Genomic DNA, 17,345 nt, shown 5'->3' on the forward strand with positions numbered 1-17,345 from the left:
TACATCAACTTGCGTGGTTTGGACTGCTGTTATAAAATGACCTCAAACTCAGCCGCATTTAGCCAATTGACAGATTAAAGTACTGTACGTAGGTTAAGGCCTAATTTATAAAATTCACATTCACAGACCACTAATTTACACCTAACAGATGCCACAAGCTGACCAAACAAGACACAACTATGTTACAACGACCCTACACTTCCGACTGGAGTTCTAACCACGTTAGATCTAACGTTAGAAGGTCTAGAGTCGATCGACTGCTGCCAGCAGCCTGACAGTGGCAACACGGAGCCAGAGAATTCACGTAGGCATGAACAAACCGAGGCTGCCCGAAGCGTGGCGTCCGACGTTCATCCGTACGCGGCAATGCTGAATCCTTGTGAAAGGGCACGGTAACACTAACAGTTCTGTTGTCTGTGTTGTTTTTGGTCGATGAAAGTCTTTTATTCGCTCCAACACTTCAACAGCGTTAGATATCAGATATCAGGATGCAGCTGACTAATTAACAAAATTCAGACCGATAAACACTGTTTTCAGAAAATTTCTTCAAGGGAAGCGTAGGCAGTACTGCAGAGGTTGTGAGTATCACGCTCAGCCTGGTGGCCACGTTTACATGATAAACAGAATGTATGGCCTTTGACATAAAATGGATGCATTGCGTATACCACCACCTACCTAAACACGGCGTACGTGAATGATCAACTCTGATCTTCACTGGTGAAACGGAAGTGGCTGCGCCCGCTAGCGTTGAGCGGGTAAAGACCCTAGCTTATACACGGAAGGAACGTGATTAAACAAAAAACACTTTGAAAATAAAACATTCAACTCTTTTGTGAATTAGTTAAATTGTTTGACTCACTAATGCCAAAAAGTTGTAGAATTAGCGGAAACAGAAATTGTGCACATTCTCAGATGACAAAGTGAAACTTTTGCATGAAGGATATATGATTGTTGTGACAAAGATTGTTGCCCCGTCAAAGATTGTCGCCCCCGGCTCGGGGCGACAATTTTTGACGGAGTTGGCGTCATAATTGTCGCCACCTCACAAATTGTCGTCTGGCGACAATCCCAATTTTTGACCTCGATGGCGAAAATTTATGATGGCAAAAAAATTCTTGCGACATAAATTGTCGCCCCCGGCTCGAGGTGGTTGCTCCGGTAAATGCTTTGGTGGGGTGGGTATGACTGGTAAGTTATGCGTGAATCTCGTGTGTGTGTGTGTGTGTGTGTGCTGTGTGTGTGCGTGTGTGTGTTGTGTGTGTGCGTTGGGGGCTGCATGGTATGTGCTGTGTATGATATGTAGGTGCGTATTATCATGGACCTACATGGTCCATGGTACATGTATTATACAAAATTGCTATGAGGGGCACAGTTTAAAGTATGGGCCCAAGGTGATATGAAAACCATAACTATGCCCGAAGCGAAGCTGAGGGCATAGTTATGGTTTTCACATCACCGAGGGCCTACATAATTTTAACTGTGCCCCGAATATCAAGCTGTCATTATTTGTTTTATATACCGAAAATATGGATTCCGAAATATAGATACCGTAGCATTCGTAATCAACGCTGATCGACAGCGCAGCGCGGCGGTCGTATCATTGGTGCGTACGTGATCTATGTGTACGGGGTTGCGACTGTCTGTCTCCAAACGTGTTTACAGGGCATAACGGTCAATCAACTGTGTCCCGGGCACAGTAAATCATGACGTTATTTTGATCAACAATGGGGCACAGCTATTTTCATGACTCCCCTTGAGAGGATTCTATATATGAGGTCTATAATATACAAATAATGACTGCTATGAGGGGCACAGTTAAAATTATGGGCCCAAGGTGATGTGAAAACAGTAACTATGCCCGAAACGAAGCTGAGGGCAGCGTTGCCAGGTCCCAACAGAGCAAAATCACCAAAAGGCATGTGAAAAATCACCAAAAGCCATAAAAAATCACCAAATTCAGAAACGCTAAGTCAGGCTTCAATTTCAAGACAAAATGATGTCAATAAACCTTCATCAAACACTCTGCTCTAGTCGCGGTGCAATTTACGGCGCGCGCGCCGAAGTCAAACACACTAAATGCAAAATGTGCACGATGTGCATGGATGAATATCTGTGTGTGGTCAGTGGTGGTGAGTGACAAAAAAAAGGGGCACATGTTCTGTTTCTACGGGAAATAAGGGGAAAACTTTGGGCAAAATGCATTTTCATTTTCTTTGGTGTGATTATTTTCCTTTGGTCTCAAAAATCGCAAAAAAAAAAAAATTACCAAAAATCACCAAATTTTGATTTGGTTACCAGGCTAAATTTTTGTCACCAAACAACTTCAAAAATCACCAACTTTTACCCTTTTTGGTTACCGAAATCACCATCTGGCAACACTGGCTGAGGGCATGGTTATGGTTTTCACATCACCGAGGGCCTACATAATTTTAACTGTGCCCCGAATATCAAGCAGTCATCATTTGTTTTATATACCGAAAATACAGATTCCGAAATATATATACCGAAAATATAGATTCTAGTCTCTTTTACAGCACTTGTAATCAATGCTGATCGACAGCGCGGCGGTCGTATCATTGGTGCGTACATTATACATACGTGATCATCTGTACAGTGTACGGGGTTGCGACTGTCTCCAAACCGGGCAGCGTTTTTTTTTATTTTTTTTTTTATTTTTAAGACGGCACAGATTGGGGCATGGCGCGTGGGGAAAAACGTTGGGTTAGGGTTTTTGGTTAGGGTTAGGGTTGGGGTTAGGGTTGGGGTTAGGGTTGGGGTTAGGGTTAGGGTTTGATGGTTAGGGTTAGGATTAGGATTAGGGTTAGGTATAGGGATAGGGTCCCCAATAGATCTTTAGGGTCCCCAATCTGCGCCGTCTAAAAAAAAAAAAAAAACACGCAACCGGGCACAGTGACTGCTAGTCTCTTTTACAGCATTCTGATCGAATGCGCGGCGGTTGTATCATTGGTGCGTACAACCATATGAGCGATCTATGTGTACGGGGTCGCGACTGTCTCCAAACCTATTTACAGGGCACAGTTGATTTACTGCGCCCCGGTGGCGTTTTTTTTTTTTTTTTTTTAAGACGGCACAGATTGGGGCATCCGGTGCCGGGCACAGTAATAAAAAATGGGGCACAGCTATTTTCATGACTCCGCTTTTAACCAATCAGATGAGAGGATTCTATATAATTATGAGGTATATAAACATCTATGTGACTTGTTTTGATGCGTTTGCGTATAGCTGTGTGTGTGTGTGTGTGTGTGTGTGTGTTTGGAGTATAATACTACAATACAATGTATGTGGAAACTGCATGTGTGGTGGTTGTATAATGGTCGTGGTTTGTTTGTCTGTGTGTATACGTGTGCCTGTATATGCGTGTGTGTCTGTTTGTGTTTGTGTTTTGATGTTTGTGCGAACGAACTTTTATGAGCAGCAGGCACTATTATAATTATACCTCATATATAGAATCCTCTCATCTGATTGGTTAAAAGGGGAGTCATGAAAATAGCTGTGCCCCATTGTTGATCAAAATGACGTCATGATTTACTGTGGCCGGGGCGCGATTTTTTTTTCCTTAACCCTAACGCGTCGAAATTGCCAATTGTGTCACTTGAGCAAAGACTATCAGTGTACTGGCTGGTTTTGTACGCATGCGCTTGGACTTCGTTATGCAACTGTACTGCTATAAAGTATGTACACATACCAGTGGCATGGTCGTCTGCTAACACAGAATCAGATTCGAATGTGAATGGCACGCCCTTCAAACATAACAACGGGTTTGCGTGTAGGTGTGTGTGTGTGTGTGTGTGTGTGTGTGTGTGTGTATGTGTGTGTGCGTTTAAAAAAGAAGGTGATTCAGCAGCACAAGTGTGTGCGTAAAGCAGATATGGATTGGCTTGAAGTTACTAAGTAATCAGAAAGCTTTTTCTGAGATATTCATGCAGAATCTATGTCAAGTAATACGCTACGCATGGTATGATTTGTGTATATAGGCCCTTATTGTACTGTGTGTAAGAAAAATATGATTTAGAAGCACAAGAGATAAGAATTCAGTTGCTTATTTTTGTTCAAATTAATTTCATTGTAAACATGGGCCTGATATCGATGAAATTCTAATAAAGAATATCATAAAAAAAAAGTTGTTTGGTGTATTATTCTGTTCGCACTGCAAGTATACACCCAACAGTAACACGTTCCCATTAATCGAAGTTCCGGAGGAAAATGAGAAGTGAGGACACAAGTCGTACATGGTAAATTGGAGCTTTATTCGAAGACGTTTCACATGAGCAAGCCGTTTAGCAAGTATATCATTTTACAAAACTCAGCACTCCGTATATCGTGTACAACATAAGCAGGGAGGTGACTCACCTTGCTGGTATATTAGCAGGGAGGTGAGCTCGCCTAGTACCTCCTTGGTGAGGCTAAAATTCTCTCACCTCCCTGGTACACGGGAGGGTGCCTTTTTCAATCAAAGTTGCAAATCACTGGTCACTTTCACTGACAGCGATCACTTGTGTTCAGATTATTTATGGGCTGCCTTACGCGGCAGCCTCAAAAGTGGAGTGAGCGTCAGGTGGTGTCCGTTGACAAGCCACGAATGATTTTTTTTTTTTTTTTTTTTTGGGGGGGGGGGGGGAGTAGGATAATAGTGCTGCTTGATATAACTAGATGATGTGTACATAGGCCGTGAGGTAAAAGAAATTTCATTTCAATTCAATTCAATTCGATTTTATTGTCCGTTTCTGGAAATTTGTTTTGTTAGCATGCATACAAGTTACATCGATACTTACAATATACAGAGCACACGTTTAACATGGATAAATAGACATGATAAACACACAAGAGATATACAGCAATACAATGTCAATGTCATTGTCAGAAATATATAACATTAAAGAAATATTAATCTGTATAAATCAACGTTGTGTTGGGTGTGGTGTGCATTAACATACACAAGTGTGTATCAGATTTATAATAACTATATAAAACTTTTAAACAATATAAATTAATACATCTTTACGTCTAAATAAGTGATTGTATATATAAAAATCTCGAAGGCTATTTATGTGCGTGTGTGTGCGTGTATATGTGTATACGTGTGTGAACGTACAAAAATGTATTTTTTTTTTTGACAAAACCGTATAAATTACATCCATACGATTGTTCTTTTGTTTTTGTTTTACAACAGCTAAGATACTGTATGATATAGTAATTTGCTAGTCAACTGTTAGGATGACGTTAACAGCTGTCTGTGAAGGGTTAGTGTATAGGATCGCATTTGTATAACATCAAAAATCTACGGTTTAAAGATGTTAAAAGCAATGACAGTATTCAGTGAAACATTGTGCCAACATCCATGTGACGTTTACATGAATGGTTAGTCCAGCGTGGCACGACATAACTATGTGCATGGGGCTAAGGTTGAGCCAATATTGGTTCGAAACCAAGATGTTGACTCCACTAGGAATTAATCACCTACACATGCAGTGTTCAAAAATTCATTCTGCCCCCCTCCCCCGCAGAAAAGTGGTGTTTTGATGTGCTCGTCACTTAATTCATGAAGAGTATTTTGATAATTTTCTCCTTCGTAGGCATTTGTAAAGATATCATTGAGAAATTTATTTGAAATGTATTTTCCATGATGTTTTGATGAAGTAATAGAACTGATGTCACAGAGGTTATTTGTAAAATATTTGGAGTGATTACTATAAAAGAGGATGAATTTAAAATGGAATACAAACATGTATTTTAAAAGTCCTGTTTATCGTTGAGAACAGTGATTTAAAACATGTTCACGATATCACTTTTAATGCATACTATTATGTGTAGGTCATTTCGTTGTATCACAAAACATCCCACCATTTAAAACGTTTTCAATAAAGCATGAAATATAAGGAGATATCACTATTTTTCTCACTAAACCATAACTGTAGATGGTTTAACCTGGAAACATTTTTATTATAACTATTGTACACATTTTGTATATCTAAAAATGCATAACATCGATGATAATGGTTCAAATATTTACATTGGTTGTTTATATCCCTAACGCACATTTAAGAACTATTTTGTATAGGAAGTCACTGGAAACGTCATAGATTGCCTGATTTTCTTGATCGATTATAATTTGTTGAAAATTAGAATGATACCTTTCTTAAGAAAGTTTTCCTCAATCTTTAAACAATAATATTTTCTTATTTGCCAAGGGGTTTTTTTCTTTTTCTTTTTAAAGAAGTTATCTTTAGTTTGGACTTCTCCTTACTTTAGGTTTCAAACACAGACCTGTAAATTCATCTATTTCAACGTTTGACGTTGTATCTCAGATCAGCAAAAGTTGTCGATTTCTACAGCCTGGATGCATTAGGATGCGCGCAGAAAATGCACAGAAATTGGTTAGGAAAAACATATAGCACTAATACTAAAGTAGTCATATGAGCGGTTGAATTGGCAGAAAGGGATGGAACAAACTTTATGAACATCCCAGATAGCAGACGGAGGTCAAAAAGACGTCTCAATTTGGTCGCGACTACTTGGTCAAAGTTGTCGCAAGTCTGAAAATGACCAGAAAATGACGTGATTTCAACGTCTCTTTGAAACGAATTTATCACGTCATGTTATGGACCTCCTGATGTGTTACGTCAGTTTTCCGACATATTTATTGCCTAATATTGGTGACATATTGATGACGTAAAATTTACGTCAATTTTGCGACGTAATTTTTTCGTCATAAACACGTATTAATGACGCAGTCTACGTTGGTTTGCAACGTATTCATAGCGTTATTTAAATGACGTCTTAATACCGTAATATATACTTTGTTTTACAACGCATTTATGACGTCATATGAGCGACATATTAACGTGAAATTTTCTTCAGTTTTGCGACGTTTATGACGTCATATTAGCGACGAACTAAAGACGTAAAATTCAAGTCAATTTTGTGACGTATTATTCACGTCGTATTTACGACGCATAAGTGAAGTAAAATTTACGTTGCTTTGCAACGTATTTATCACGTCATATTAATGATGTATTATAACGTGAAATTTAGGCTACATTGTTGTGGGACGTATTTATGACGTTATATTAGCGACATGTGAACGTTATGTTCCCGTCAGTTTTGCGACGTCTTTGTGACGTCATATAATTAGGCCTACGAATTATAGAGTTTTATAGTTATATCAGTTTGCTTTGCAACGTGTTTATCACGTCATATTAATGACGTATTATAACGTTAAAGTTACGTTGTTTTGCGACGAATTTATGACGTTATATAAGCGACATATTAACGTTATATTTACGTAAGTTTTTCGACGTCTTTATAACGTCATATGATTAGGCCTACTAATTATAGAGTTTTATAGAGTTATATCAGTTTGCTTTGCGACATACTGTCGTCGTCAGAATGACGACATTTTCACGTCATTATTGTCGTCAGAAAGACGTCGAAACTGTCAACAAGAGGACGAATTTTTGTTCAAATGGAAGATATAAAAATGACGTCATTATTTAGACTTCAATAATTGTCGTTTGTTTAACGTAAATAAGCAAAGAAAGCAGACATCATTTAGACGTCTTAAACTGACGCCAGAAAATCGTATTTCTGCTCAAATGGATGGCGTCTAAAAGACGACATATTTGTGACGTCTTTCTGACGTCTGGGTTATTATACAAAGACGTCATAAAGACGTGTAAATCACTAATTTAAAGACGAGACTGACGTCAAAAAATCTTTTAGACGAAAATAAAGATACTGGACGTCATATAAACGTTTCAAACTGACGTCAATATGTCGTATGTTTGCTCAAATGGAAGTTGTCCAAAACGCGTCATTGGTGGTCATATAAGAGTCGTCTTAATGACGTGTAAATCACAATTCTAAAGACAAGATGTACGTCAGAACGTCACGAGCACGCTGTTTACACGTCAATTCATGACTTTTTAACGTATATTGGAAAAGAAAACAAGGAATACATCTGAAAGACGCCTTTTCTTCAAGAACAAGGGAAATGGACGTGATTTTGACGTCATTACGACTTACAATAAGGGTGCTAGGCCATGTTGGCATTGAAGGGAGGGCTCGAGTAGGAATATATTGATAGTCGCAATGCTTATTTAGACCGATGATAATGATGAAGCTGAAAATATGCAAGAGATTTCGTGAAGTTGTTAATGGATTGGTGACATGAAAAAAAAAGTATTGATAGTGCAATATGGTGGAGGATACATTGCTTGTGGTAATATGTATACGATGGTAATACGAGTAGCAATCATGGTGATGATGATGATAAGATGATATCCAGTTGTGAAATGATAGTAATGATGTTTATGGTCGATCCCACAGAACTCTTTTCTGTGATCGATCCTCAGTTTTATAATCTAATTGAAGCAATGATGGTAGTGATGATTGCTTGATATTAAAGGAAACCAAAACCCAAAAGAGCAATATGGATTGAGTGAACACAGCAACATTAGTGAAAGTTTGAGGAAAATCCGACAATCGATGCAAAAATTATTCATTTTTATAGTTTTGGTGTTGTAAGCACTGGATAAGGAGACTACTAGAATCCATGTGTGGACAACAATGTAAAGAAAACATGAAGACATTTCCACAAAGAAATCATTTTTCATGAAAATTACACATTCCATCAACTTAATTGATACTGACATAAATTGTGTTAAAGGTAGTAATCATTCCCCCTACTTTCAGAAGGCGGTTTTTATAGTCAAATGTTCTTTCATTACGCAAGAAAAGTGAAAACATGTTTTATGATTTTCTTTATATTTTCTTTATGTTGTTGTCCACACATATCATGAACTCAAGTATCCCTTTATCCAGTTGTACCAACATCAAAACGTTAAAAATGCATAACTTTGGCATCTTTTACAATTGTGCGATTTTCCTTTAACTGTCACTGATGTGTTTTACTAATGTTGCTGCTTTCACTCAACCCACCTTTTTCTTTGGGTTTGGGTCTCCTTCACTGATGGTCGTTTTGGTATAAAAGAGGTAACGACGCACTTGATGAGGAGAACTATAGGGTTGGCAATGATAAAGTGAACATTCAAAAATATAGACCTATATATTTATATTGATAGATCAATTCAAACCGACGTGATATTAGAATTTTAAATGAAAATGAGTTGCTGTTTGCTTTATAAATGCTGTTTCAAAATGCCTTTATAAAGCTGATTGAATTAATATATTAGTATAGTCGCGCATTCGATCAGCGTGCTGTAAAAGAGATTAGCGGTCACTGTGCCCTGTGGCCCGTTGCATAAAACTTACCGTTGAATTTCAATGGTAACTACCGTCAAAATTAGGCGTCACAGCCAATCAGCATCAAGGATTATAAGCTTTACCGCTAATTTGAAGACTTACCGCTAGAAAGGAGCGGTATAAGTCCAGCGGTAAAGGGGGTATCTCACTGAGCGGCGAACGTTTGCGAATGTAGCGAATTTGGGAATTCGCCATGGTTCGTAAACGGTTGCAAAAGGTTCGTTAACATTCGCAAGAAAGTTCGCAAACGGTTTTTATTGTCGCAAACAGTTTTTCTTGTCGCAAAGAAATTTTGAACATGTTCAAAATTTCTTTGCGAACCTTTGCGAATTTGTATTTTCGCGAACAGTTGCAAACATTCGCAAACATTCGCAAAACACTCGTAAGAATTCGCAAACGGTCGTAATACGGTGTCGCTAACATTTTTATATGATTCGCCACTGCTTGCGAACAAGTAACCACATGGTTCCTATATAAAAGCTTCTGAAACAGACAAGGTTCCACTCTAAGAAAGTTCTTGAAGCTCTTGACATCTCCATCATGATTGTAATTGCTTCAAAAGCTTTTCATATTGACTAAAGTCTGTCCTCTGCAACAAGCACTCTCTGAATCTCTTTCTTTTCTTCTTCCTTTCTTGTTTTTCTTTATTTTATTTCTCTTATGCTGCACAACTCTCTAAAAAGAAAGAGTGAAAATGTTCACTCTTGAAGGAGTGAATTACAGAAAAGAGTGAGTTTTGAGTGAAATTGGAGTGAATTTTGAGTGAAAATATCTATTTTCACTCATTTTGGAGTGACCTCAGGGATCACTCGAAAATCTTGGAGTGATCCCTGAAGTCACTCCAAAATGAGTGAAAATGAAAATTTTCAGTCCAAAATTACTCTAATTTCACTTGAAACTCACTCTTTTCTGTTATTCACTTCTTCAAGAGTGAACATTTTCTCTCTTTCTTTTTTAGAGAGAATAGCTGTAGCAGCAGCCTGACAAAGCAGCTCTTCAAGGATAGCAACACCTTGAGCCTCTTCTTGGCAGAAATTTATTTCCATATCCTGGAAATCCATCTTGAACGGTTGTCACAAGAGATCTGAATTCAGTGGAAGATTTTATGTCGTTTTATGGGTCTTACTATACACAATCGCCTGGTACTTTTCTAGGTCCAAGAACATTCGCAAAATTGTCGCAAAGGATTTGCAAACAGTTGCTAATATTTGCAAAACTGTCGCTAACATTTGCAAAATTGTCGCTAACATTTGCTAACATTCGCTAATAGTCGCCACCTGTGTTCGCAAACACTTTCGCAAACATTCGCTAAAGTGTTGCTAATTGTCGCTAAACATCGCTAAAAGTCGCTAACTGTCGCTAATGACAGAAGCGAACTTTGATTTTTCGCAAACATTCGTCAGAAAAGTTGGCGAATCTCAAATTCGCTACGTTCGCAAACGTTCGCCGCTCAGTGAGATACCAGCTTAAGGGTTTTATGCAACAGGGCACTGGTTTGGAGACAGTAGGCCTTCAGTCGCAACCCACAGACCGGCGAGGAGGCCCGTATAATGTACGTAAGGTAGAGACCCGGATCGAATCAGCGGCGGGGTATCGTATCGGCGGCGCCGAGGCAAAAGCCCCGCCGATTGGTTTCGGGGGAACCGATATACTGGCCGAATTCAGTCGATTGGTTCCGTCGGAACAAATATACCGCACAGTAGGCAGTACGCAGAAACGTTCCGCAACCGCCGATTCTATCCGGGTTGTGCGAGTAGGCCTCATTAAAAGCAAAATAATATCTGTTTATTGTGGATGCCTATACCCCCCCCCCCAAAAAAAAAAAAAAAAATGTAAGCAAGCTATTTCTTCATTTCTTAAATAATATCAATGACAAACCTATGCAGATTTTGAGCGTTTGACTTTAAATTTGGCACATGTGACCACTGTATTATGTACATGTGCAAATTTCATCTTTCATCATTGTCAAATACTGTGTTGCCATGGTAATGGCATTTTGTAATGAAAATCATATAAACTACAATTGGATTTAGCTAACTCTCTCAATTTTTAGCAATTAACTTGAGATATGACACATATATTGTGACAAGATAAAGTTTAGATGTGCAAAACACATTTCTTGTCAATGTCATACAACGCATTGTCACGCGAACATTATTATTTTTTCAATACAAAGCATACAAGAATATTGTGATTGACTTATAACTCCCTCACATTTTAAGCATTTGACTTGAAATTTGGCACGTGACCACTGTAGTACGTTAATGTGCAAATGTCATCTTTTGTCATTGTCAAACAAAGTGTTATCATGGCAATGACATTTTCAAATGAAAATCTTACACCATGTACACATTACCAGTTGATTTAGCTATCTCCCTCAGTTTTTGAGCATCTGACCTGAAATATTGCACAGAGGGCCAATGTTATTTTTCGATGTGCAAAGCACATCTTTTGTCAACGTTGGAAGGTGTTGCATGGTAACCATCTTTTTAAATGAAAATCAAACAATGTGAATTGGGTAAGCTCCCTCAGCTTTCAAGCATATGACTTGAGGTTTCGCATATGTGACTATGTAATCTTTAAATGAGTAGCACACTGATCTCACTGTTGAACAATGTGTTGCTATGGTAACACTTGTTTTTTTTTCAATAAAAGGCATACAAGAATATCGTGGATTGAGCTAACTCTCTCGGTTTTAGGTGGGGGTATCAATCACATGCAGTTCAAGTTGAAAATATTGGGCCAAGAAGGCCTAATGTGTGTCATTTGAATATTTAAATGATCCGAATGTCACTTGCTTGTATCATTACTTGCAATAGCATTTATCAAAAGAAAGAGTCTCGATGTTCAAATTTTAGAACCAATTTGGCTGATGTATGTTGAATGTTTGAATTATACAGCTGAGCAGGCAATTCAATTTGAACATTTGAATTATAAAGCCAAGATCTAATACTACTATGAATTTCATTTGAAAATAGAACTTATAGTGCCAAGAAGACCTAAGGTATTCAGAATGAGTATTTAAATTTGATATTGAGCCAACAATTGCCATAATGTAGGTAAGAACCAACTAAAAGGGCCAAAGGTATTTCATTTTGATACTTATATTGTAGAGATGTGGCTATCATTACATGTAATAGAATCATTGTGTTTTGTTGTGACAGACAGTTATGAAATATTTTGATCAACTGTGTAGCGCGTGCAGTGGCGTACCGTGGGTCAAGACATTGGGGGGGGGGGGCACCTCATGGCAGCAACATCAGAATTGCAAACGTAACAATAAATGCGAGCGAGCGAAGCGAGCGAGCGTGACAATTTTGACATTTTACAGTCCCCAAACTGCCGTTTGTAGCTATATATAATAAAACATGTATGTTTATATACTGATATATATATATATATATATATATATATATATATATATTTGCTTTGGAAATTAAGGGGGTTGCACCGGGCGCAACTTGCTGGCAGTTGCTGGCAGTAACATCACGAGAATGGCATAACGATTAAATGCGAGCGAGCGAAGCGAGCGAGCTCGAAAATTTTGACATTTTACAGTCCCCAAACTGCCGTTTGTAGCTATATTTTTTCGCTGTGGAAATTCGGGGGGGGGGGCGCACCGGGTGCAACTGCTGGCAATTACTGGCAGTAATATCAGGAGAATGGCATATAACGATTAAATGCGAGCGAGCGAAGCGAGCGAGCTTGAAAATTTTGACATTTTACTGTCCCCAAACTGCCGTTTGTAGCTATATTTTTTCGCTTTGGAAATTAAGGAGAGGGGGCGCACCGGGCGCAACTGCTGGCAATTACTGACAGCAACATCAGGAGAATTGCATAACTATTAAATGCGAGCGAGCGAAGCGAGCGAGCTTGAAAATTTTGACATTTTATGTTCCCAAAACTGCCGTTTTTAGGTATATTTTTTCGCTTTGGAAATTAAGGGGAGGGGGCGCATCGGGCGCAACTGCTGGCAATTACTGACAGCAACATCAGGAGAATTGCATAGCGATTAAATGCGAGCGAGCGAAGCGAGCGAGCTTGAAAATTTTGACATTTTACTGTCCCAAAACTGCCGTTTGTAGCTATATTTTTTCGCTCTGGAAATTAAGGAGAGGGGGCGCACCGGGCGCAACTGCTGGCAATTACTGACAGCAACATCAGGAGAATTGCATAACGATTAAATGCGAGCGAGGGAAGCGAGCGAGCTTGAAAATTTTGACATTTTATAGTCCAAAAACTGCCGTTTTTAGCTATATTTTTTCGCTTTGGAAATTAAGGAGAGGGCCTGGGCGCACCGGGCACAACTGCTGGCAAGTACTGACAGCAACATCAGGAGAATTGCATAACGATTAAATGCGAGCGAGCTTGAAAATTTTGACATTTTACAGTCCCAAAACTGCCGTTTGTAGCTATATTTTTTTCGCTTTGGAAATTAAGGAGAGGGGGCGCACCGATCGCAAGTGCTAGCAATTACTTACAGCAACATCAGAATTGCATAACGATTAAATGCGAGCGAGCGAGCTTGAAAATTTTGACATTTTACAGTCCCCAAACTGCCGTTTGTAGCTATATTTTTTCGCTTTGGAAATTAAGGGGAGGGGACGCACCTGGCGCAACTGCTGGCAATTACTGACAGCAGCATCAGGAGAATTGCATAACTATTAAATGCGAGCGAGCGAAGCGAGCGAGCTTGAAAATTTTGACATTTTACAGTCCAAAAACTGTCGTTTGTAGCTACATATATATTTTTTCGCTTTGGAGGGAGGGGGCGCGCGGTGTGCCCCCTGGATCCGCCACTGGTAGTCAAAGGTGTCGGTTTATGTTCATGATTGGGGGAGGTATGACCAGCGAGGGGGCGTCGAAGTGACCAAGCGGGAGGATGTCCAAAATCTGCACTTTATATAGAGCATCCCCTAATAAGCCAGTTCGGAGTTCCACTTTGCGCATGAGCAGAAACAAGGTCATTCGGACCAACAGGCATGTTGGTTTTTAATTTCACTGGGATAAGCATCTGTAATGTAATGATTATTCATGAAATACTTATAAATGCTGCTTGCCAGCACATCCACCTGGCAGCAAAAGTGGTATTTGGCAATATCAATAGAAAGAGATCGTCAATACATTCAATGCAAAATAACAAAATGGATGCTTTCCCAAGTGTTAATTCACGGATCATTCTGGTCATCTGGTCGACGCAAGTTCATTCTTTGTTTGAACAGGATCAATGAATACCATGAATAATAATTGTTATGTAAAGCTTACGCATTATGTCGCTCTAAAACGATTGAAGTGCCCCTAACCGACTGAGAAAAAGGAAAGGTCATTCGGACCAATGTGCCCATGAGCTAACTCCGAACTGGCTTATTTGTTTGTGTTTGTGAGTGTGTGTGTGTTTCATACAGTTGGAAAAGTTAGGAAATAGCCAAGGTCAAGTCTTATCATTGGCAATGCAAGGCATTTTAATATAGACTAGTATGTAAAGCAACACTGCAAAATCAATGATCAAGCTTTGATAGCAAATAACAAACAACCTATATCAAACATCACATTGCGCAACATTGCAGCGACTCTTTTCGCCATTCCGATGTTCTGAGTACACTGCGCACATCCTGCTTGTATTCAAAATGCCAGGAATCACACTGAATCACAATCGTTTGTCGTCTCCGGGCTTTTTGAACAATGTTTCACTATAATACCTCTTTAATCATATTGTTAAAAGAAATCTTAGAAAAATATCTTTTTCCTTGATCATCCTTTCATGTCGATTTCAAAAGCAGTTTACTAACCCTTGAATTACCATTTTGGTAGGTTTTTTTTTTTCTTTTTTTCTCCTTTTTTTTCTCTTTTTTTTTTTTTTACCAGCGGATTGGGGGGGGGGGGGCACGTGCCCCCCCATGCCCCCCCGTAGTTACGCCACTGAGCGCGTGACTGTCTTTAGTTTGTCTTTCACCTATATTTACATTACTGTGTTATTTGTGTGATTGTGATTTTGGTGGTCAAGCGGTCACAGAGAAATGTAGATTGTTGTAAAGCATGTCATGAGTCTAATTTTTCCAATTTTAGCAATTCAATGCTCTAGTGCGTGAATAATAGACAGAACTTGGACAAAAGAGATTCCCGACATCCTCTACAAAATTCCTCATTTCTCTTTGACCACTGAAGCAAATCGAATGGGATTTTCTGTAAGATGTGGGCAATGAGTTATAGTTCCATACCCTGAATTTATATTTAGATTGATTCACTATTTTTAAAGATATCATTGCGGGGGGTCCCGTTGTAATTTTTTTGGACATACTGTATAGTGTTAAATAAACACCAAATGATGTGAACTTATAACACTCGGAAGTGTTAAAATAACACCATGACAGGTGTTGGGGTATAGATTCTAACAATAAATAGTGTTGAAGTTACACCGTCATTGGTGTTAAAGGGTGTCAAAAGAACACCATATGGTGTCCACTTATCAATAATCTAAGCAACGCCAAAAACTGGTGTTGGTATATTTTAACACCATGGGTGTTGAACTTACACCATCACTGGTGTTGGGGTGTCAAATGAACACCATATGGTGTCAACTTCTTAACACTCTCTTAAGTGTTGGAAAAACACCGAGGCTGGTGTTGGTATATTTTAACACCCACGGGTGTTGGGTATCTTAACACCAGTGACGGTGTAACTTCAACACCAGATAGTGTGGTCCTTTATTGAAGCTGGGCTGGTGTTAGATTTAACACCCATGGTGTTAAATCTAACACCACTGTTTTTGCAGTGATACTTTCTTTAAACAGAAGGTCTGTTTTGAGAGACCCGGATCGAATCGGAGGTGAGACAAAAATCCGCCGATTGGATCTGGGGGATCCGATAAACTGGCCAAAATTCCGCCGATTCGTTCCGGCGGAACTTATCTACTGGCTGGAACGGATCGCCTGTGACACCCACAAGAGTTCTGTGGTGATACCGGAACGGATATCCTATGACACCGGCCCGGTGGGGGCGCACAGCACAGGCAGCGCTCTCCACTGTTACACGGGCAGCGATCAAGTCAGTTCTGGCCATCAACTTGGGATTGTCCTTTCGGCGTTCGTAGTGTGTGCGCGAAAAAGACGACTTTAATTTTATCGCAGCTACTTTCATTTTGATGATGGTCACTTTCGATTTGATTTTCCTCAATTATTATACCCAAGAAAATAAAAAAGGAAGTTAAGATAATATTTGACGATTTACTTGTGGAATGGCCCAGATCGAGTTAAACGAAATGTTATGATGGAAGAATTGATCGACGGTGGTCTGATGATGTTAGATGTACAATCTTTTATTGATGCACAACAACTGACTTAGATATATATGATGAAACTTGAAAACTCACAAGTATGGTTTCAACTCATATTACTTGGATGAATTTGGAGGAATCTTTGCTTTCAATTGTAATTACGAAATGAGTATTTATTTATCCGTATATACCCGAATCTTAGTTTTATGTTTTAGAGAGATGGCTGTCAATATCCGTACCAATAGAAAACGAAGCTTTCAGATCACAGATTATCATTTTGAACAATTCTGACATAAAAATTGATAGATAGATGATTAGAAGAATGATTTTGGAAGAATGATTTACAAGAATACATAATGTCTGTTGCATCAAATTATTACTCCTGAAGGTTTTTGCGTTTTACAAGAAGGATTTAGTATTGATAGAAATGATTATTAGAGGTTACAAGGTATTTTGTGTGCTGTTAACAATGATACAGTAATTTTGGTTTCACCAATTTGTGAAGACTTTCAGTAAGTTGAAAAAGACATTGTCGTCTTTCCGGAAAGTTTCCGCCCGGGTGTCCGATTAAAGCGTAGGCATTTCTATGATATATTAGTATAATCTAAATATGAAATGCCTGTTAGTATAGGTTTTCCCGGTCAATTTCATACTTTTGTCATTCAAGTTCCTATTCCGAGCATTCGATTTCACACATTCTACGCTCGCAGCACTGAATCAGCAATCAAATTCAAAATCCGGCCTTTCGAATTCACTATCCGAGCATTCAAATTCACTGTCGGAGCATTCA

Source organism: Diadema setosum, chromosome 7 (genome assembly GCF_964275005.1).
Source record: "Diadema setosum chromosome 7, eeDiaSeto1, whole genome shotgun sequence".
Classification (NCBI taxonomy): Eukaryota; Metazoa; Echinodermata; class Echinoidea; order Diadematoida; family Diadematidae; genus Diadema; species Diadema setosum.